The sequence below is a fragment of the Garra rufa genome, chromosome 24 (genome assembly GCF_049309525.1).
Source record: "Garra rufa chromosome 24, GarRuf1.0, whole genome shotgun sequence".
NCBI lineage: Eukaryota > Metazoa > Chordata > Actinopteri > Cypriniformes > Cyprinidae > Garra > Garra rufa.
The window spans coordinates 38,611,801-38,632,908 of NC_133384.1; the positions used below are offsets into that span (position 1 = coordinate 38,611,801).

The window sequence follows — 21,108 nt, forward strand, 5'->3', positions numbered from 1 at the left end:
TCGTGTATGTTAAGGCCCCTGAAATCCCCCAAAACATTGAAAAAAAAAAAAAAAAATAATAATAATAATAATAATTAAAGCTGCAAGCAGCGATGGTAGGGCCCTCGCACTCGGGCTCACCGCCGATCGTTGGCGAATGGTGGGCACTATGCTATTAACACAGTAAATGTAGAAGGAATATGTCAAAGTCATTGATATGTGCCAATCTTCCTGCTGCCAGCTGGTGGCGCTATGCCTATAACTGAATATTGGCATGCAGATGTGTTCAGGCCAGTGCTTTCATGAAACATATGAAGTTTGGTGAAGCTTGAACATGGCATGCTTGAGTGTAAGTCATGACATATCCTGCTGCCAACAGGTGGCGCTATTACGAAATATTGGCTTTAAGATGTCTTCAGGCCAGGACTATTGGCAAACATGTCAAGTTTGGTGCAAATTGTACATTGCATGCTTAAGTTAGTGTAAAACAAGTAATTTGCTGTTGCCAGCTGGTGGCGGTATGACTATAACTAAATACTGGCATGTAAATGTATTCAGGCCAGGACTCTTATCAAACATATTAAGTTTGGGGCTGATTGGACATTGCATGCCTGAGTTACAGTAACTTCCTGTTTCATTGCATTAAGAGTATGCTTTAGCACTTAGCTAAATGTTGCTAACATGCTTCTAGAATGTTGCTACCCTATTTAACACTTGTTGATATTTTTAAAATGTTGCTTGGCATCCACAACAGTATTAAACATGTGACTTCCTGTTGCCAGCAGGTGGCACTATGACTATAACTGAATATCGGCATGGGCTTGTGTTCAGACCAGGACTCTTATCAAACATTTTAAGCTTGGGTCAGATTGGACACTGTATGCATGAGTTACACTTATTTTTCTTTGTATTAATATCATGCTTTAGCTCTTAGCTAAGTGTTGATAGCATGTTTTAACATGATTCTAGCATGATGCTAGCCTATTTAAAACTTGCTAAAGCTTTTTAATATGTTGCTAGGAGTCCGTAACACCATTAAACATCACTTCCTGTTGTCAGCAGGTGGCGTTGTGACTATAACTGAATATGGGCATGTATATATCTTCAGGCCAGGAGTCTTATCAAACATGTGAAGTTTGGGGCTGATTGGACATTGCATGCCTGAGTTACAGTAACTTCCTGTTTTATGTCTTTAACAACATGCTTTAGCACTAAGTAAGTGTTGCTAGCATGTTTGAGTACATTTTGAACTAGTTTAGCACTCAATGGCTTTTTTAGTGTGTTGCTAATAGTGTGTCACAGTGTTAAACATGTCACTTCCTGTTGACAGTAGGTGGCGCTATAACTATAACTGAATATTGGCATGTAGACATCTTCATGTCACGACTGTTATCAAACATGTGAAGTTTGGGGCTGATTGGACATTGCATGCCTGAGTTACAGTAACTTCCTGTTTCATTGCATTAAGAGCATGCTTTAGCACTTAGCTAAATGTTGCTAACATGTTATAGTATGTTTCTAGCATGTTTCTACCCTTTTTAACAGTTGTTGAATTTTTTTTAAAATGTTGCTAGTCATCTACAACAGTATTAAACATATGGCTTCCTGTTACCAGCTGGTGGCGCTATGACTATAACTGAATACAGGCATGGGCGTGTGTTTAGGCCAGGATTCTTATCAAACATGTTAAGTTTGGGGCTGATTGGACATGGTATGCCTGAGTTAGAGTAACTTCCTGTTTTGTTGTATTATTAGCATGCTTTAGCATATTAGCTAAGTGTTGCTAGCATGCTTTATTATTTTTGTAGCATGTTGAATATTAAGTTTGGGTCAGATTCAACAGTATTTACATGAGTTACAGCAATTTCCTTTTGTATTTGTATTAATAGCATGCTTTAGCTCTTAGCTAAGTGTTGCTAGCATGTTTTAGCATGTTTGTGGCATGTTGCTAGGCTATTTACGACTTGTTAACGCTTTTCAATATGTTGCTAAGAGTCCGTAACAGTGTTAAAAATGTCATTTCCTGTTGTCAGCAGGTGGCGCTATGACTATTACTGAATTTGGGCACTGACATGTGTTCAGGACCGGACTGTCATCAAACATGTGAAGTTTGAGGCAGATCGGACATCGTATGCCTGAGTTATAGCAACTTCGTTTTTCATGGATAAACATCAAAGTTTGTCAGGCTGCCACGGACACGCCCATCGACGAAAACTCTAAAGCTTCGCAATTTAACATCGCAAAGGCCTTATGATGACACTCAGCAAATTTGAAGATGATCGGATAAAAACTGTAGGAGGAGTTCGTTAAAGTACGAGGCCTGAAAATGGCAAAAACTGCACAAAAATCGTACAGGAAATTCAATATAACGGACTTCCTGTTGGGTTTCGGATGTTGCACCAGGAGACTTTTTTGTAGGTATTGGTGTGTTACATATGTGTACCGAGTTTCGTACATGTACGTGAAACGTAGCTCGAGGCGCACTCTGTTGAAATTTTATAGGTGGCGCTATCGAGCCATTTTGCCACACCCACTTTTGAAAACCATATCAGATGTAAATTTTCGCCAGGTCTGATGCGTGTGCAAAGTTTCGTGAGTTTTCGGGCATGTTTAGGCCCTCAAAAAGACTTTTCATTTTGGAGAAGAAGAAGAAGAATAATAATTAAAGCTGCGAGCAGCGATGAACGGGCCCTCGCACCCGGGCTCACCGCCGACCGGTGGCTTCAGGAAAACAGCAATCGGTGGGCAGTATGCTTTTAATACAGTAAATATAGAAAAAATATGTCATAAGTCATTTAAATGTGCCAAAATTGCTGCTGCCAGCTGGTGGCGCTATGCCTATAACTGATTATTGACATGTAGATGTGTTCAGGCCAGCAATATTATCAAACATATGAAGTTTGGTGCAGATTGACCTTGGTGTGTTTGAGTTAGTGAAATATATGAGATATCCTGCTGCCAACAAGTGGCGCTATGATAATATCTGAATATTGGTCTTTAGGTGTCTTCAGGCCAGGACTCTTACCAAACCTGTGAATTTTGTGGCAGATCAGACATTTTCAGGCTAAGTTATAACCACTTCTATGTCTATGCAGAAACATCAAACTTTGTCAGGCCACCACGGACATGCCCTTTAATGAAAACTCAAGATCTTCACAATTTAACATCTCTAAGGCCTCAAGATCAGACTGACCAAATATAATGTTGATTTAATTAAATGCAATCAATGCAAGGACTTCAGATAGATGCCAACTGTGAACCAGTATGCTACAAATAAGAACATGTAATTCATGATGATAGTAAAATGTTATTATTGCTTCCTTTATATCCAACACTTCTGCTTAAATGTCATTGTTACCTATCTGTACAATTTTTGTATAATATATTTTTGTATAAAATCAATTGTTGTCATAACTAAGAATCAATAAGGAAGACGGTGCCCAGTTGGCACATGCAGTCACAGTAACCATCTGCTAGTTTGGATTTTAAGTTTACAGAATTGAAAGGGTTACACTTTAAAATCAACACACAGACACATACACACAAAATATAAAATGTTGCCATCCAGTTTCATTTGTTAAAATTAACTATATCAGTTAACATGACCAATAAATAAATAGCATTTATTAATGTTAATTAATATTAAGCTAAAAAAAAGTATTCATATAAAGTTTATGTACAGTGAATTAACATGAACATGAACACAGTTCATGTGGGTGTACAGCAATACACAATAAAGTGCTCTATAAACGCTTTCTTTCAAAATATCTTTAAAAATCAAGTTGAGTATTTTAACGGGGTGATACATATATATAACTGATCTTAAAATTATGGTTTTCAGATGTTTTGAAGAGATAACAGTAACGTTTGTTTTGTTGTCAAAGTTTGTCTTAATTTTTTATTATTATGATTTTATATTCAATAAATAACACTATGTAAATATTGTCTATCAATGAAGATAAATTGATCATGCTAAAAAGTTGTATTTTTTAAAATCTTTTGCTATGTGACTGAATATGACAAGTTCATGGTACAGTTAAGTAAAAAATAAATAAAAAACAACAACTGCAAAAAATGAACAATGAAAGACTTAGTGACCCTTTATATTTTCTCAAAATATCAGACTATCAAAGATCAGACATATTTATGTAATTACACTACATACAGTATGTGCATTTTGTTCAAAGATGGTCTGTAGGATGGCTCTCTACTCTGTCACCCTCTCTGCCTCTCACCCCTCCCCCCTGCAATAATGAGCTTCTCTGTGCCTGACTGAACGCACACACATACTGTAGAGACATTCACCAGAGTGACAGCAGGTTTCTGAGTTCTTTTTTAAATTTTCTTTAATTCATAGAAGCTTGTATACATTTTTTATTTCCAGCACTTGCTCAGAATGATTAGATCTCTGTGTGAAAAAAGTTTTAAAGAGTTTGGATGCTGCACTTTAAAGATATAAAAATATTTTTTACTATATCTTTAAAAAATCACCACGTCCACACCGTTCAAGATATCCAAAATCCGGTTGCAATTTAACATCTTCAGAATATTCTCTTCATGTTAAAAAAGTTTGGTGTGAACAGCTGGTTGTTCTTAGAAGTAGTGTGCATTTGTTTACAGCCTGATTTTTCCAAAAATCCACATTCAAATCAAAATAGCCGGCTTCCTGTTGGTCTCAGCTAATGAGTTTGATTTAGAAAGTTGTCCAAATTGATGAGATTAATATATGTACAGAGTTTAGTGACTGTAGGAAAAACTAACCCCCCAACTTTTGTCAAAAGATGGCGCTATAGAGTGCCTGCTCCACGCCCATTTATGACCTTTTGCCAGTGTCTAACTATCATTAATATTGATGTGTGTGTTGAGTTTCATGAAATTCTAAGCATGTTAACTGCCTCGAAAAGACAGGAATCTAATTTTAAAGTTTGACATGTTGCCATGGCAACAGCATTCGATTTATCATCGACCCCTTTACATATTCTTATCGGCCGTGTTTTGACATGATTTTGATGAAGTTTAAAGAAAATCGAGTAAAATTAAGAGGCTGATATCAAAGCATTTTGAAAATGACACACTTCCTGCTGCCAGTTGGTGGCGCTATAACTTTGACTCATAATAGTCACATTTATGGAATCGGCATCATACAACGAACAAACTGGTGAAGTTTCATCAGAATCAGGCAATGTGATCAACAGTTATTAGACACTTCCTGTTTCTCATTTCTCGCCATAACTTTGTCGCCTTGCCACGGCCAAACCGTTCGAGATATCAAAAATCTCCTCGCAATTTAGCGTCCCCAATGTCTTGAGATCATGCTGACCGAGTTTGGTGACAATCCCATGGAATTCCTGGGAGGAGTACGTTAAATTCCAGAGCATGCGCTTTTTAAACAGCCCTAAATATCTCACTTCCTGTTGCGTGGAGCCCATGACATAGAGTACAAAAGTTGTTTGGCTCAGTGAGATCTATATGTGTACCGAGTTTCATATCAATACATGCAAGTATGTGTGCGCAGTACATCAAGTTTTCAAACTGTGTTCCAGGGGGCGCTGTAGAGGCCCTGAACCACGCCCGGGTCCCAGCCTCTTTGGCGTCCTGATGGCCGCAGATTCCGACGTGTGTGCAAATTTTCAAGAGTTTTTGAGTATGTTAAGGCCCCCAAAAGTGCCCGTAAGGTTGAAAAAAAGAAAAAAAAAAAAAAAAAAAAAAAAAAAAATAATAACCCTTAGAAGAACAATAGGGCCTTCGCCCTTTTGGGCTCGGGCCCTAATAAACGGAGCAATTCCAATAGGGTCCTCGCACTGTAGTGCTCGGGCCCTAATAATAATAATAATCCTTAGAAAAACAATAGGGCCTTCGCCCTTTTGGGCTCGGGCCCTAAATAATCCTTAGAAAAACAATAGGGCCTTCGCCCTTTTGGGCTCGGGCCCTAATTAAAGCTGCGAGCAGCGATGAACGGGCCCTCGCACCCGGGCTCACCGCCGACCGGTGGCTTCAGGAAAACAGCAAACGGTGGGCAGTATGCTTTTAATACAGTAAATATAGAAAAAATATGTCATAAGTCATTTAAATGTGCCAAACTTGCCGCTGCCAGCTGGTGGCGCTATGCCTATAACTGATTATTGGCATGTAGATGTGTTCAGGCCAGCACTATTATGAAACATATGAAGTTTGGTGCAGATTGACCTTGGTATGTTTGAGTTAGTGAAATATATGAGATATCCTGCTGCCAACAGGTGGGGCTATGATAATATCTGAATATTGGTCTTTAGGTGTCTTCAGGCCAGGACTCTTACCAAACCTGTGAATTTTGTGGCAGATCAGACAGTTTCAGGCTAAGTTATAACCACTTCTATGTCTATGCAGAAACATCAAACTTTGTCAGGCCACCACGGACATGCCCTTTAATGAAAACTCAAGATCTTCACAATTTAACATCTCTAAGGCCTCAAGATCAGACTGACCAAATATAATGTTGATTTAATTAAATGCAATCAATGCAAGGACTTCAGATAGATGCCAACTGTGAACCAGTATGCTACAAATTCCCTATTTTCTGATGATGATAAGAACATGTAATTCATGATGATAGCAAAATGTTATTATTGCTTCCTTTACATCCACCACTTCTGCTTAAATGTCATTGTTACCTATCTGAACAATTTTTGTATAATATATTTTTGTATAAAATCAATTTTTGTCATAACTAAGAATCAATAAGGAAGACGGTGCCCAGTTGGCACATGCATTCACAGTAACCATCTGCTAGTTTGGATTTTAAGTTTACAGAATTGAAAGGGTTACACTTTAAAATCAACACACAGACACATACACACAAAATATAAAATGTTGCCATCCAGTTTCATTTGTTAAAATTAACTATATCAGTTAACATGACCAATAAATAAATAGCATTTATTAATGTTAATTAATATTAAGCTAAAAAAAAGTATTCATATAAAGTTTATGTACTGTGAATTAACATGAACATGAACACAGTTCATGTGGGTGTACAGCAATACACAATAAAGTGCTCTATAAACGCTTTCTTTCAAAATATCTTTAAAAATCAAGTTGAGTATTTTAACGGGGTGATATATATATATATATATATTAGTGGTGGGCCGTTATCGGCGTTAACGTGCTGCGTTAAAGTGAGACTCATATCGCGCGATAAAAAAAAATATCGCCGTTAATCTATTCTCAAAGTTGGGTTGGGAGCTGGGTCTAAACTACGCAAGATATGATGACTTTCACTTTGATATTTTAGCGCGGATGACGTATATCTAGTTGAATTGCAATGTAGGGGGCGAGAACGAGTCTTCAACTTCTGTGAAATTACCACATCAAATGAGACGCGCAGACATGGATGCAGTTATGAAGCCGCTTCAGGGCAGGTGCGTTGCTAGACCCTTTTTACTGGGGCACGTGCCTCAGTGAAAATCTGCTGTGCCCCAAGTAAAATCTCAAGTTTGAGTTATAATTTACTTTGATAATCCCGAAATAAAGACATTATACTATATGCAACAACTGAATTGACGCTTCTAAAAGCAACGCAGTTTATTGTAAGATGCACGCAGATAGGCTATCCATACCCGCGCGCCTGTATATTTTACTGGAACGCGCACGTCGTACAGCCTTTTGCGCAGAAGTACTTGGTTACACAAGTTTGTATAGTTAATTGTGTTTTAAATGCAATTGTCAAGCAGTTTGTAATGCATTTTGGAAACAGGAGATGAGCGCCTGGTCTAATGCGCCACCTGGCTTGAGAAACCGTTCTCAAAGACTTACTTTTAGTCATTATTTGGGTAGCACACATATTCTGAATGCTTTCAGAAGAATTCAAATTAGCCATTTTAATCTAGATTAATCTAGATTAATTTCAAGATTTAATCTAGATTAATCTAGATTAAAAAAATTAATCTATGCCCACCACTATATATATATATATATATATATATATATATTTATATTTATATTTATTTATATTTATTATTTTTTAATTTGTATTTAGTGTATTTTTTTTTTTATTGATTTCATTGAATAATATCATTTAATTTATTTTAACGTTTAATTTTAACTACTAATGTATGACAAATTTGACTTTTTTTATTTATTCAAGTCATTTTAATGTAATTATACAATTTAAATAATTATATTACAATTACATTAAGTGATTTTATTATTGTTATATTATTTAAATACTATAATAAAAATGCACAAAGGGTCATAATGCATATTATATTTCTATGGTTGTATTTGATGCTGAATTACTTGAGTATCTCTCCAGATAACATTAAGTTCCTCTATCAGAAATCAATCTAACATAAGAAATTCAGATGCACATCTCGATTCTTCTGTTTCTTGTTCTGCAATCTGGATGTACAGTTTCTCAGAGGATGAAGCAATGCTTGCAAACTGAAGGAGAAACTGTGCTGTAGTGGCTGTAAAGCCTTATTAGTCTTTGACATGAGATGAAGCAACTTCAGTGAAACCGTAACTCCGTGTGGACGTTGAACACGCTGACCCTTCCATTCATTCATTTCCATGTGATTCAGGTGCACTGAGTTCATATCTATTATACAGATAGATCCGTCCATCCCACGAAAGGTCAGCGGAGGCAGAGAATCTTTTATAAGGCTTTATTTTGAAATCTGCTTGCTTTTGTCTATGATTTAATAAGGCAGAGCATCGCTGGCCTCGGATCTCAATGACGTCATACGCCGGCCGCCGCTCATAAGGAGATGGCCTTTTATTTCAGTTTCTGGCTTCAATAAGTGTCTTCTCATGCTGGCCTTCAGCGCTTCTGCTCATTATTCTGCTGCTTTTTCACTGCTGTAATGCATCCGGCTGTATTTCACCGCTGTTTGTTTCCCCGTCGAACGAGCCCAGGTTCATTTGATGACTGAGACATCAGATCACTGCTCTAAACAGTAATTTTTACCCGTTTTAAATACCAGAGGTGGAAAGAGTAATAAAATATGCTACTCAAATAAAAGTACTGTTACTTCAATGAAATTTTGCTTAAGTACAAGTAAAAGTACTGGTCACAAAAACTACTCAAGTAAAAGTAAAAAGTAACTCATTTAAAATTTTACTCTGAGTAAAATTTAGTGAGTAATTTTTTATTTTATTTATTTATTTATTTATTTTTATTTTTTGAACAGCAGTGCTGGGTGGGGGATTCTAGTGTTATTAAAAAAAGACAAGGGAATAACCATAAAATAACCATATAAAACATTTAGGGAAATTTTAGTGCAAATAATCCCATAAAACTTTAAAAATCACAACCACTGAATGTTGCATAAACTGCATGTTATAAAAAAACTTATATACCTTATAACCTTTTAAGAAAACCTCTGCTAAATTCTAACTTTTTAAAATTATATACAGATTTTAAGCTCCTGAATTCCTTACTTCAGACATTCTTTACAACTTCAGAGTACTTTTTCTTAAATAAAAAGTACTAAATTATTTATTTATTTTTATTTAATTTGATTTAAGAGCTGCTCTATTCCAAAGACTGAAAATTAAAGCAATACTTTATGTTTTGTCATTTTGCTTCTCCAGTAAATGTATCTTCATTTAAGAGTCGTTCGATATTTGCACTGGAAAACAAGCCACAAATACTGAAGAAGTAAATAATGACTGAATGTGTGTTTATCTGCAGGTCTGGTGGCAGAAACAGGAGCATCTTTCTCAGAGACGCTCAGAAACGCTCCAGAACCGCAGCTGGCCGTCAGACCCACGCCTGGAGCTCAAGAGGTACAAACACTAATACTGTCGCATTTCATTTCCTGTGTCATTGAATAACTGAAATTCTTGGTCTTTTCTAATTCAAGACCGTCTCACTTTCAACTAAATCTGTCACTGGTGATCTTACCTTACGTAAAATTAAAGATAAATCCTGTGTCAAATAGATTATATTCTATTGAAATGATGAGAAATCAGCAAATCAGTTCCTTTGAACAGTTTTTTTTTTTTTTTTTTTTTAAGAATTCAAAATAGATTCAGTGATTGATCATCGCTGACATTCTGGCATCCGCACATTACATTTCACAATTATTTTATTTTGCTTCATTTGATAAAGTTAATGTTTAATTTATTTATTATTTTTAAATTTATTTTTTGTTTTGCTTGATTTGATAGGTAACGGTGATTGTTTTGTTTTATTTTTTTTTATCATAAATGTATCATTTTCATTTATCAAAGTTGATAAATTGATTTGTTATAGCAAAAAAATAAATATGTATAATAAAAAATATAATATAAAATGTATCAACTTTATCGAATAAAGCTAGGCAAAGCAAAAAGCAAATAAAACAAAGCAAAAAAAAATAAAATTAAAAATACAGTACAGTAAAATCAATTTATCAACTTTTATGGAGCTTTTTTACCCTTTTTTACTATAAATCATGATCCAATTTACATTTTCTAAAATAAAAACTACTCAGAAAATAAAATGAAAGAATCAAAGGTTGAAGAAATCAATAAAAATAAAATAAGCTTTATCAATAAAGTTGATAACTTGATTTATCAAATAAAGCAAACAAAAGAAAAAAATTAAATAAAATTAGGTAAAATTAATATATCCATCAACTTTATTTATCAAAAAAGTTGATAACTTGATTTATCAAATAAAAGCAGACAAAAAAAGTACTAAATAAAATAAAGTAAAATAAATAAAATTTAAAAATTAAATATATATTTTTTTACTAATTTTTTTGTAATTTTTTTGCCTAGCTTTTTTTTTTGATAAATCAAGTTGTTAACTTTTTTGATTAAAAAAAAAGTTGATGGATATTAATTTTACTTAATTTTAGTTATTTTATTTTTTTTGCTTTGGTTTGCTTTCTTTGATAAATCAAGTTATCAACTTTATTGATAAAGAGTATTTTATTTTTATTGATTTCTTCAACCTTTGATTCTTTCATTTTATTTTCTGAGTAGTTTTTATTTTAGAAAATGTAAATTGGATCATGATTTATAGTAAAAAAGGGGAAAAAAAGCTCCATAAAAGTGGTTAAATCGATTTACTTTACTTTACTTAGTAACTTGATTCATCAAATAAAGCAAAGCAAAAAAAAAGTATATAAATAAAATAAAAAAACATAATTAAAATCCTCAACTTTATTTATCAAATAAAGCTTGGCAAAGCAAAAAGCAAATAAAGCAAAGCTAAAAAATAAAATAAAATACACTAAAGTAAAACAAATTTATCAACTTTTATAGAGCTTTTTTTTGTCCTTTTTAGAAATTTTTACTATAAATCATGATCCAATTGACATTTTCTAAAATAAAAACTACTCAGAAAATAAAATAAAAGAATCAAAGGTTGAAGAAATCAATAAAAATTAAGCTTTATCAATAAAGTTGATAACTTGATTTATCAAAGAAAGCAAACAAAAGCAAAAAAATAAAATAACTAAAGTTAAGTAAAATTAATATATCCATCAACTTTATCAAAAAAGGTGATAACTTGATTTATCAAATAAAAGCAGACAAAAAAAATACAAAATAAAGTAAAATAAATAAAATTTAAATATTAAATATATTTTTTTACTAATTTTTTTGAATTTTTGTTGTAATTTTTTTTGCCTAGCTTTTTTTTTTTGATAAATCAAGTTGTTAACTTTTTTTGATTAAAAAAAAAAAAGTTGATGGATATATTAATTTTACTTAATTTTAGTTATTTTTTTTTTTTGCTTTGGTTTGCTTTCTTTGATAAATCAAGTTATCAACTTTATTGATAAAGAGTATTTTATTTTTATTGATTTCTTCAACCTTTGATTCTTTCATTTTATTTTATGAGTAGTTTTTATTTTAGAAAATGTAAATTGGATCATGATTTATAGTAAAAAAGGGACAAAAAAGCTCCATAAAAGTGGATAAATTGATTTATTTTACTTTACTTAATAACGTGGTTTATCAAATAAAGCAAAGCAAAAAAAGTATATAAATAAAATAAAAAAAACATAATTAAAATCCTCAACTTTATTTATCAAATAAAGCTTGGCAAAGCAAAAAGCAAATAAAGCAAAGCTAAAAAAATAAAATAAAATACACTAAAGTAAAACAAATTTATCAGCTTTTATGGAGCTTTTTTTTTTGTCCCTTTATACTTTTTTTTTATTTGACATAAAATAGACGTTTTTTTTTCATATCTGAGCAGTTTTTATTAAAAAAATTAAATAAAAATTGGATCATGATTTATAGTAAAAAAAAATTTGTCCCTTTGTCCCTTTATTTTTACTATAAATCATGATCCAATTTTTATTTAATTTTTTTAATAAAAACTGCTCAGATATGAAAAAAAAACGTCTATTTTATTTGTCAAATTAAAAAAAAGTATATAAATAAAATTTAAAAAAACATAATTAAAATCCTCAACTTTATTTATCAAATAAAGCTTGGCAAAGCAAAAAGCAAATAAAGCAAAGATAAAAAATAAAATAAAATACACTAAAGTAAAACAAATTTATCAGCTTTTATGGAGCTTTTTTTGTCCCTTTTAGAAATATTTACTATAAATCTTGATCTAATTTTTATTTATTTTTTTTAATAAAAACTGCTCAAATATGAAAAAAAAACGTCTATTTTATTTATCAAATAAAAAAAAGTATATAAATAAAATTTAAAAAAACATAATTAAAATCCTTAACTTTATTTATCAAATAAAGCTTGGCAAAGCAAAAAGCAAATAAAGCAAAGCTAAAAAAAATAAAATAAAACACACTAAAGTAAAACAAATTTATCAGCTTTTATGGAGCTTTTTTTTTGTCCTTTTTAGAAATTTTTACTATAAATCATGATCCAATTTTTATTTAATTTTTTTTAATAAAAACTGCTCAGATATGAAAAAAAAACGTCTATTTTATTTATCAAATAAAGCAAAGCAAAGCAAAAACTTAAAAAAAAAAAAAAAAAAAGAAAAATAACTAAAAAAAGATCGCTCTGACCTTTTCCCGCTGCGCTCACATGATCCGCTGATCTCTGACCCGCTTCATGAGTCACTGCGTCTTCATTAAACGCTTCATCCCCTCTGGACACACGCATTGTGAAGGAAATTACACAGACGGGTCAGTCCGGGACGAGACCAATGCCGCCGGGTTTAGACAAGGCCTCTTTCATTGACTGGATCATCTAAAGCTTTACAAACACAATCAGACCCAATGAACCTTACCTGACAGAAAATATGAGACGGATGCATCTATATCATGTTAACACTGTCCTGATCGGCTGAGGTCAGCAGTAGGAATATTATAACAATTATTTTTTAAAGCACTTTTACCTAATGTCAGACAGAAATGAGCATGCACTTATTATTTTATGCATGCTAAAGCATTTTGTTTCCTCCTCACTATGTATTATGCATTGCTTTGCTTTATTTGATAAAGTTGTCCACTTTGATAAATGAAATTGATTAATGTTTTCATTATTTATTATTATTCATGATTATTATTTTTATATATTTTTTTTTAATAAAATGTAAACTGGTTCATGATTTGAGGTGAAAATTTCTAAAAGGGACAAAAAAGCTCCATAAAAGTTGATAATTTTTATTTAGTTTAGGAATATTATTGCAATTAATGATTACATGGACTGTGCATCACTGCGTATTATGCATTTGACCCCAGTTTGACTGTTTATTTAGACATTTATTTAAATGCATTTAATTTATTTTTAAGTACAATTAATTTATTTTTTAAATTAATATTTTTAAAATATTTTTAAATGCATGTAATTTCATATTTAATTTCTTGACGATTTTATTCATTTATACACACTATATTTAAATTTCATTATAATTCATCATGTAATCATCATGTTATTATTCTATTTAAACATAAAAATACAATTAAAAAATAAATACATTTTCTATATATATATATATATATATATATATATATATATAAGTATTTTTATTTACCCTTTTTGCTTTGCCAAGCTATATTTTTAAAATAAAGTTCATATTTAGTTATTTATTTTTATTTACTTTTGCTTTGCCAAGCTTTATTTGATAAAGTTGTCAACTTTGATAAATGAAGTTGATTCATTTTTTTAATTGCTCTGCTATATTTCATAAATAAAAGTTCAATAAAAGTTGTTCATTTTTATTTAGTTTACATTACTTTTTATTTTTTGCTTTGCTTTATTTGATAAATCAAGTTGTCAACTTTAATGATAAAGTCAATCAGTCTATTTTATTTTAATGTTTTTTGCTTTGCTTTGCTTTATCGAAAGGAATGCATCCTTACCTGACATAAAATATGAAACTGGTGTGTTTATATCAGTAGGAATATTATAACAATTATATGCTTTTTTTTAAAGCACTTTTACCTAATGTCAGACAGAAATGAGCCTGCACTTATTATTTTATGCATGCTAAAGCATTTTGTTTCCTCCTCACTATGTATTATGCATTGCTTTGCTTTGCTTTATTTGATAAAGTTGTCCACTTTGATAAATGAAATTGATTTTTTTTATTTGCTCTGCTGTATTTGATAAATAAAAGTAATTATTATTATTTATTTTTATATCTAAGCTGTTTTTTTTAATAAAATGTAAACTGGATCATGATTTGAGGTGAAAATTTCTAAAAGGGACAAAAAAGCTCCATAAAAGTTGATCATTTTTATTTAGTTTAGGAATATTATTACAATTAATGATTACATGGACTGATTAATTTATGCATGCTAAAGGATTTTGTTTCCTCCTCACTGAGTATTATGCATTTGACCCCAGTTTAAACCCAGATGTGCCTTATTTCTCAAAAGTCAACATCACACATGCATACTATCGGTTGTTTGTTTATTATTGTGGATATAACTTATTTTTTTATTTTTTTATTTGCATTTAAATGAATGAATGAATTAATGATTAAATTCCATTCACATTTATTTATTTGTATTTAAATGTGTTTATTTAGATGTTTATTTAAATGCATTTAATTTATTTTTAAGTGCATTTACATTTTTTTTTTAATTTAATGTTTTATTTTTAAATGCATGTAATTTCAAATTGAATTTCTTTGAATCCTTTTATTCATTTATACACACTATATTTATTTAAATTTTATTAAAATTTTATTATAATATCATTGTTATTATTCTATTTAAACACAGAAAAGTACAATTAAAAATGTAATAAAATTTCATCCTTTTTGGGGGGATATTTTGAATATTTAAAAAATTTGTATGTGTAAGTATTTTTATTTATTTACATTTTTTGCTTTGCCAAGCTTTATTTAATAAATAAAATAGATTTTTATTTTATTTGTTTATTTTATTAACTTTTTTTTTTTTGCTTTGCTTTATTTGATTAAAGATTTATTTTTTTTACTTTGCTCTGCTGTATTTGATAAATAAAAGTGATTATTATTTTTATATCTGAGCTGTTTTTTTTTAATAAAATGTAAACTGGATCATGATTTGAGGTGAAAATTTCTAAAAAGGACAAAAAAGCTCCATAAAAGTTGATAATTTTTATTTATTTTACATTAATATATTTGTTAATATATATTTTACTTTTTAATTATAAAAAATATATATTCAAATAATTATTAAAATTATTTTATTATGATCATTTAATCATCATGTTATCATTATACTTAAAAAAAATACAATTAAAATTTAAATAAAAAATTCTACTTTATATATTATTATTATTATTATTCAAAATGAGTATTTATGTTTTTATTTACTTTTTTTCCCATTTAATAATTTTGACTTTTCATCAATTTATATTTTTTATAGCGCAATAAACTCTTATGGAATATATATATATATTTTTTTTAAATTCATAAACTTACACAATATTTTATTATCATTATCATTTAATCATCGTGTTATCATTCTATTCAAACAAATAAAAATACATTTAAAAAGTAAATAATTTGATCTTTTTTTTGGGGGGGGGGGGTATTTTGTATATTTATTTATTTATTTATTTAGACTTTTCATCAATTCACAAACCCCAGTTTGGAAGCTGGAATATTTTTCATAGTGCTATAAACATTTGTATTTTTTTATTTTTTATTTTTTATTTAATTTATACACATATATACGCTATGAAATTTAAATAAAAAAATACATTTCTTTTTTTTTTGGGGGGGGGGGGGTATTTTGAATATTTTGAAATTATTCATTCATTTTATAATTTTGACTTTTTTTTTTTTTTTTTAATCAATTCACAAACCCCAGTTTGAGAAACTCAGCTGACGCAGAAGTTTTAAGTTCTGGAAGCTGGAATATTTTTCATAGTGCAATGAACTCTTTTATGGAAATGTTGATATCTTTTGCTTTAGTTTCTTTTTTGCATTATTATCATTTCTGGACATTAAAATGCCAAATGCAAGTATGATTTGTTATTACAATCTATTTATATTGCATTTAGTTTTTCTGGCAGTCCAGTTTACGTGTCAGGAGTGTTTTAACCACCTTCCCAATCAAACTACAAGACTGACAGCTCCATTTAGCAAAAGGCAAATTGAAGGCAAATTCCCATCATGCACTGTGAACCTCATTACCATGCATGAGTTTGGCTTTGATGGCTCTACAGGAAACATTATGATCAGGTTTTTCTGAATGTAGTTTGCATTAGAGACTCTGAGGCCTCCGATAATCTGAAACTGGTTTGCGTTCCACAAAAGAAATAGTCATATAGTGTGAGTAAATGATGACAAAATGATCAAACTATTGCCTTGATGTCCTTTTATAATGTTGTCATCCAACACAAATCAGATCTTTTGTCACATTTGCATGTAAAATGTATGGAAGCCCGTTTCCATTTTTAGCCAAAACAATGAAAAAAGGGCTCAGAATTATGACATAATTAGACATAGGAGATAAAAACATGAAAATGTGACATTAAAAAAATTAAAGTTTTATGCACTATTTTCTACTTATATCTCATTATTATGACATTTTATTAATTGACTTAGCTTGTCACAATTTGGATTTTTTTATATCATATTTAAGACTTATGTTGTAATTGGGACTTTTATCTCATAAATAAAGTGTTTCATAATTTTATCTCATAGTTATCTTTTTAATGATAAAATTATGACTTTGTGTCATAATTTCAATTTGTCTCATAATTATGACTTTTATTCTCAATTCTAACTTTTTATGTCATAATTGACAATGTATGTCACTATTTTGACTTTTTATCTCAATTATGACTTTTAATTATGATTTTTAATCTCATAATTGACTTTATTAATCATCTTAGTATGTCATAATATAATAATTTGACTTTTTATGACTTTATCATGTTTTAATCTAATAATTGTGATTTTTTTTGTGTTAAATTTATGATTTGGTGTCATAATTTCAATTTATCTCATAATTATGACTCATTATTTTGACTTGTGATTGGTTTAGACTTAGACTTAGTGAGTCATAATTTCAATTTTAAGTCATCATTTTGATTTATGGTGTAATTTTGGCTTTTTATGTCATAATTATGATGACTTTTATGCTAAAATTATAATGGTCATAATTTGAATTTAATTATGATTTTTTTTTTATCTCATAATTGACTTTTTATTAATCGATTATTTTATTTTATTTTATTTTATTTTATTTTATTTAGCTGGTCCAAAAAAATTATAAAATGGCTAAATCAATTAAATAATAATAATAATAATAATAATAATAGTAATAATAATAATAATAAACATATGTAAGAATAATTAATTTTAATATTTGCTAAAAATAATCATTAGAGTTAAGCAAATAAAACATAAATAAGAAAACATTAATACATTATATAAAAATAATTGTTATAATAATAATAATAATAAGAATAAGAATAATTTTAGTAATTAGTAATTATTAAAAGTAAATAATAAATAATTAAAACATTAAACATAAATATAATGATAATTACAAAATATTAATTAATTATCATGAAACAATAATAATAATAAAAATAATAATAAATATAAATGCAAGAATAATTAATTATAATAATTGCTAAAAATAATCATTAGAGTTAAGCAAATAAAAACATTAATAAGAAAACATTAATAAATAATATAAAAATAATTGTAATAATAATAATAATAATTTTATCATAGTAATTATGAAAAATATAAATAATAATTTAAACATTAAACAAGTATAATGATAATTACAAAATATGAATTCATTATCATAAAACAACAACAATAATAATAATAAAAATAATAATAATAATAATAATAATACATATAAATGTAAGAATAATTATAATATTTGCTAAAAATAATCATTAGTGTTAAGCAAATAAAAACAAGAAAACATTAATAAATAATATAAAAATAATTGTAATAATAATAATAATAATAATTTTAGCATAGTAATTATGAAAAATATATAAATAATTTAAACATTAAACAAATATAATAATTACAAAATAATAATTCATTATCATGAAACAATAATAATAATAATAAATATAAATGTAAGAATAATTAATTATAATAATTGCTAAAAATAATCATTAGCATTAAGCAAATAAAAACACAAATAAGAAAACATTAATAAATAATATAAAAGTAATTGTTATAATAATAGTAGTAATAATTTTAGCATAGTAATTACGAAAAATATATATAAAAAAAAACAATAAACATAATTATAATGATAATTACAAAATATTAATTCATTATCATGAAACAACAACAATAATAATAATAATAATATTAATAATAAATAAACAAATGTAAGAATAATTAATTATAATAATTGCTAAAAATAATAATTAGCGTTTACCAAATAAAAACATAAATAAGAAAATATTAATAAATAATATAAAAATAATTGTAATAATAATAATAATAATAATAATAATAATAATAATAATAATAATAATTTCTTTTGGAACCTGTAATTATTTTTTCAGGATTCTTGATGAATAAATATAAATACTGATTATAAATTTTTCTGACTGGCCATAAAACAGTATTTTCCCTTTTTTTATTATTATTATTATTTTTTTTTATACTTACATTGGTTTCTAAGACTTTGAAGTCTGTTTAAGTTTAAGTTTGTGTTTTCTTCCCCTGTATATCTGTGTAAATCATCAGTTTTGTGCGTCACTCTCAGCATCATAAGTGAGCGTCCATGTCCAGACACATTGTAGTTTATAAATGAAATGTAATGCAGCATATGGTGGACATAAACTCCCAGAAGGATTCCTCAAGGACAAATGACAAATACAGTACAAAACCATATCACACAGCAGCAGAGGAATATAAGCAGCACACGCTCAGTGGAGTTTGACCTGTGACCTTTAGCCATCATATCAATGAGCAGGTGAATGCGTTTGCTGAAAATACAAACAGATTGATGTTTTATTCTGTGATATTGAAAGTGCAGATAATGAAAGCCGTTTTCTGGAGGTGTTGAGAGGTTAGATGTGTTTTGAGTCGTTCATTGAGGTGTTGTTGCTGTCGTTGCAGGTTTATGCGCCGCTGATGCTCAGATACACAGAGCTGGAGGCTCAACTTCTCAAAGATCATCAGAAAACACTCAATCTGCCGTGAGACCTCGAGAACATCTCATCTCTTCATGCAAACACAGATACTGCTGCTTTTATGATTGCATTATATATATATACAACACTTCTACAGATCTTTCCTTTTTTAAACAGTATTTTGAAAAACATTTTATAATTATGAAAATATTTTTACTAAATTAATTTGTAGGTGTCATCATTTTATTTAAGTTTTGTAGTAATGCATTAACTACAAATTAATCATTTAATTGAATGTTGCACTTTTTTTCCAATTCAATCATTTTGTTTAATTTCATAAGAACAGGATTTGAAGTTTGAGATGATTCCTTTGAATCAGTTTATAAATAGCGTCTTAAGTAATATTTAAGAATTATAAAATATGCTAGAATATTAAGATCATAAATTGCAATGAATATATTTTTATAATTTATTAAAACATCAAATACAAATTTAATATTGTACTTTACCTAACAAGATTTAAAGTTTGAGGTGATTCCTTTGAATAATTTTTAAATGGTGTCTTAAGTAATATTTAATAAAATAATAAAAATAATAAATTAAATTAAAAAAAAATTGCAATGAATATTTTTTGTAATGCTTTAAAACATCAAATACAAATTAAATATTTAATTAAATGTGTGATTTAAGAAAATAACAAATATCTCTTAACATAAATATTGTTAATAAATAATGCTTATTATTTTTAGTATTGGTTAACTATGAATAATTAATGCTTATCATAAAGTGTTACTAATTAATTAATTTGGTTGAATCTCGTGACAACAGGATTTGAAGTTTGAATTATTCCTTTGAGTCAGTTTTTAATGTCTTAAGTAATATTTTATAATATTTATAATATACTAGACTATTAAAAATATATTTTTAATCCATTAAAACATCAAATACAAATAAAAAAAAACATATTTTAGGCTTAATATCAAGAAATATGCATTGTGCACAAGTAGTACTCCAAATCAAGTTTAATTACAGTAAAAAAAATACAATAAATAATTATGTTAAGAAATGTATTATGTTAATAAATTAATCATTTTAAAAGCAATGTTTTAGAATGAATTCAAATATTATTTACTCTATTTCATAGTTCTATAATAAATGAAGGATGCTAAATTATTAAAATAATAATTTGGAAAAAGTTACTTTATTGTAATAACAAATACACATTAAATACAAATTAAATATTTAAGAATTAAAATAAATAGTCCTTATCTTAAATAATAATGCTTATTATTAATATATACATGAATTATTACCAATTCATGCTTAACGTACTTTAATTTTAGCGTACTAATTTTTAAAATGCATTAAATAGAAATGAAAACATGCATACATTTTATTAATTAATGCTTATTGTGAATTACCAGTTCATTTTGTTGGCATTTAAAATCTGCGTTTTATGTTCATCAACAGAGAAATGTGAATGCATGAAGAAGTTTTCATATGAATCCAAACAGTTAAATGCAACAAACCTATATTCTGTTTAGATGAACATGTGAATTGTGATCAGTTGCACATATTTGTGACAAAGAACCAGAATGTTTGTAATAATAAAGACCTGTTTACACGTGTTTGTGTGGATTTATCTGGGTGTGTGTGTGTGTGTGTGTG

The 21,108-nt window shown here is 28.6% G+C and overlaps 1 long non-coding RNA gene across 1 annotated transcript; it reads left to right on the top strand.

The window, feature by feature from the left end:
- The first annotated feature begins 9,600 nt into the window (after window positions 1–9,600).
- On the top strand, window positions 9,601–21,068 carry LOC141300936 (uncharacterized). Its single transcript, XR_012342066.1, has 2 exons — window positions 9,601–9,744; window positions 19,427–21,068. It is a non-coding gene; the product is annotated as an uncharacterized lncRNA (long non-coding RNA).
- The last annotated feature ends 40 nt before the right edge of the window (window positions 21,069–21,108 follow it).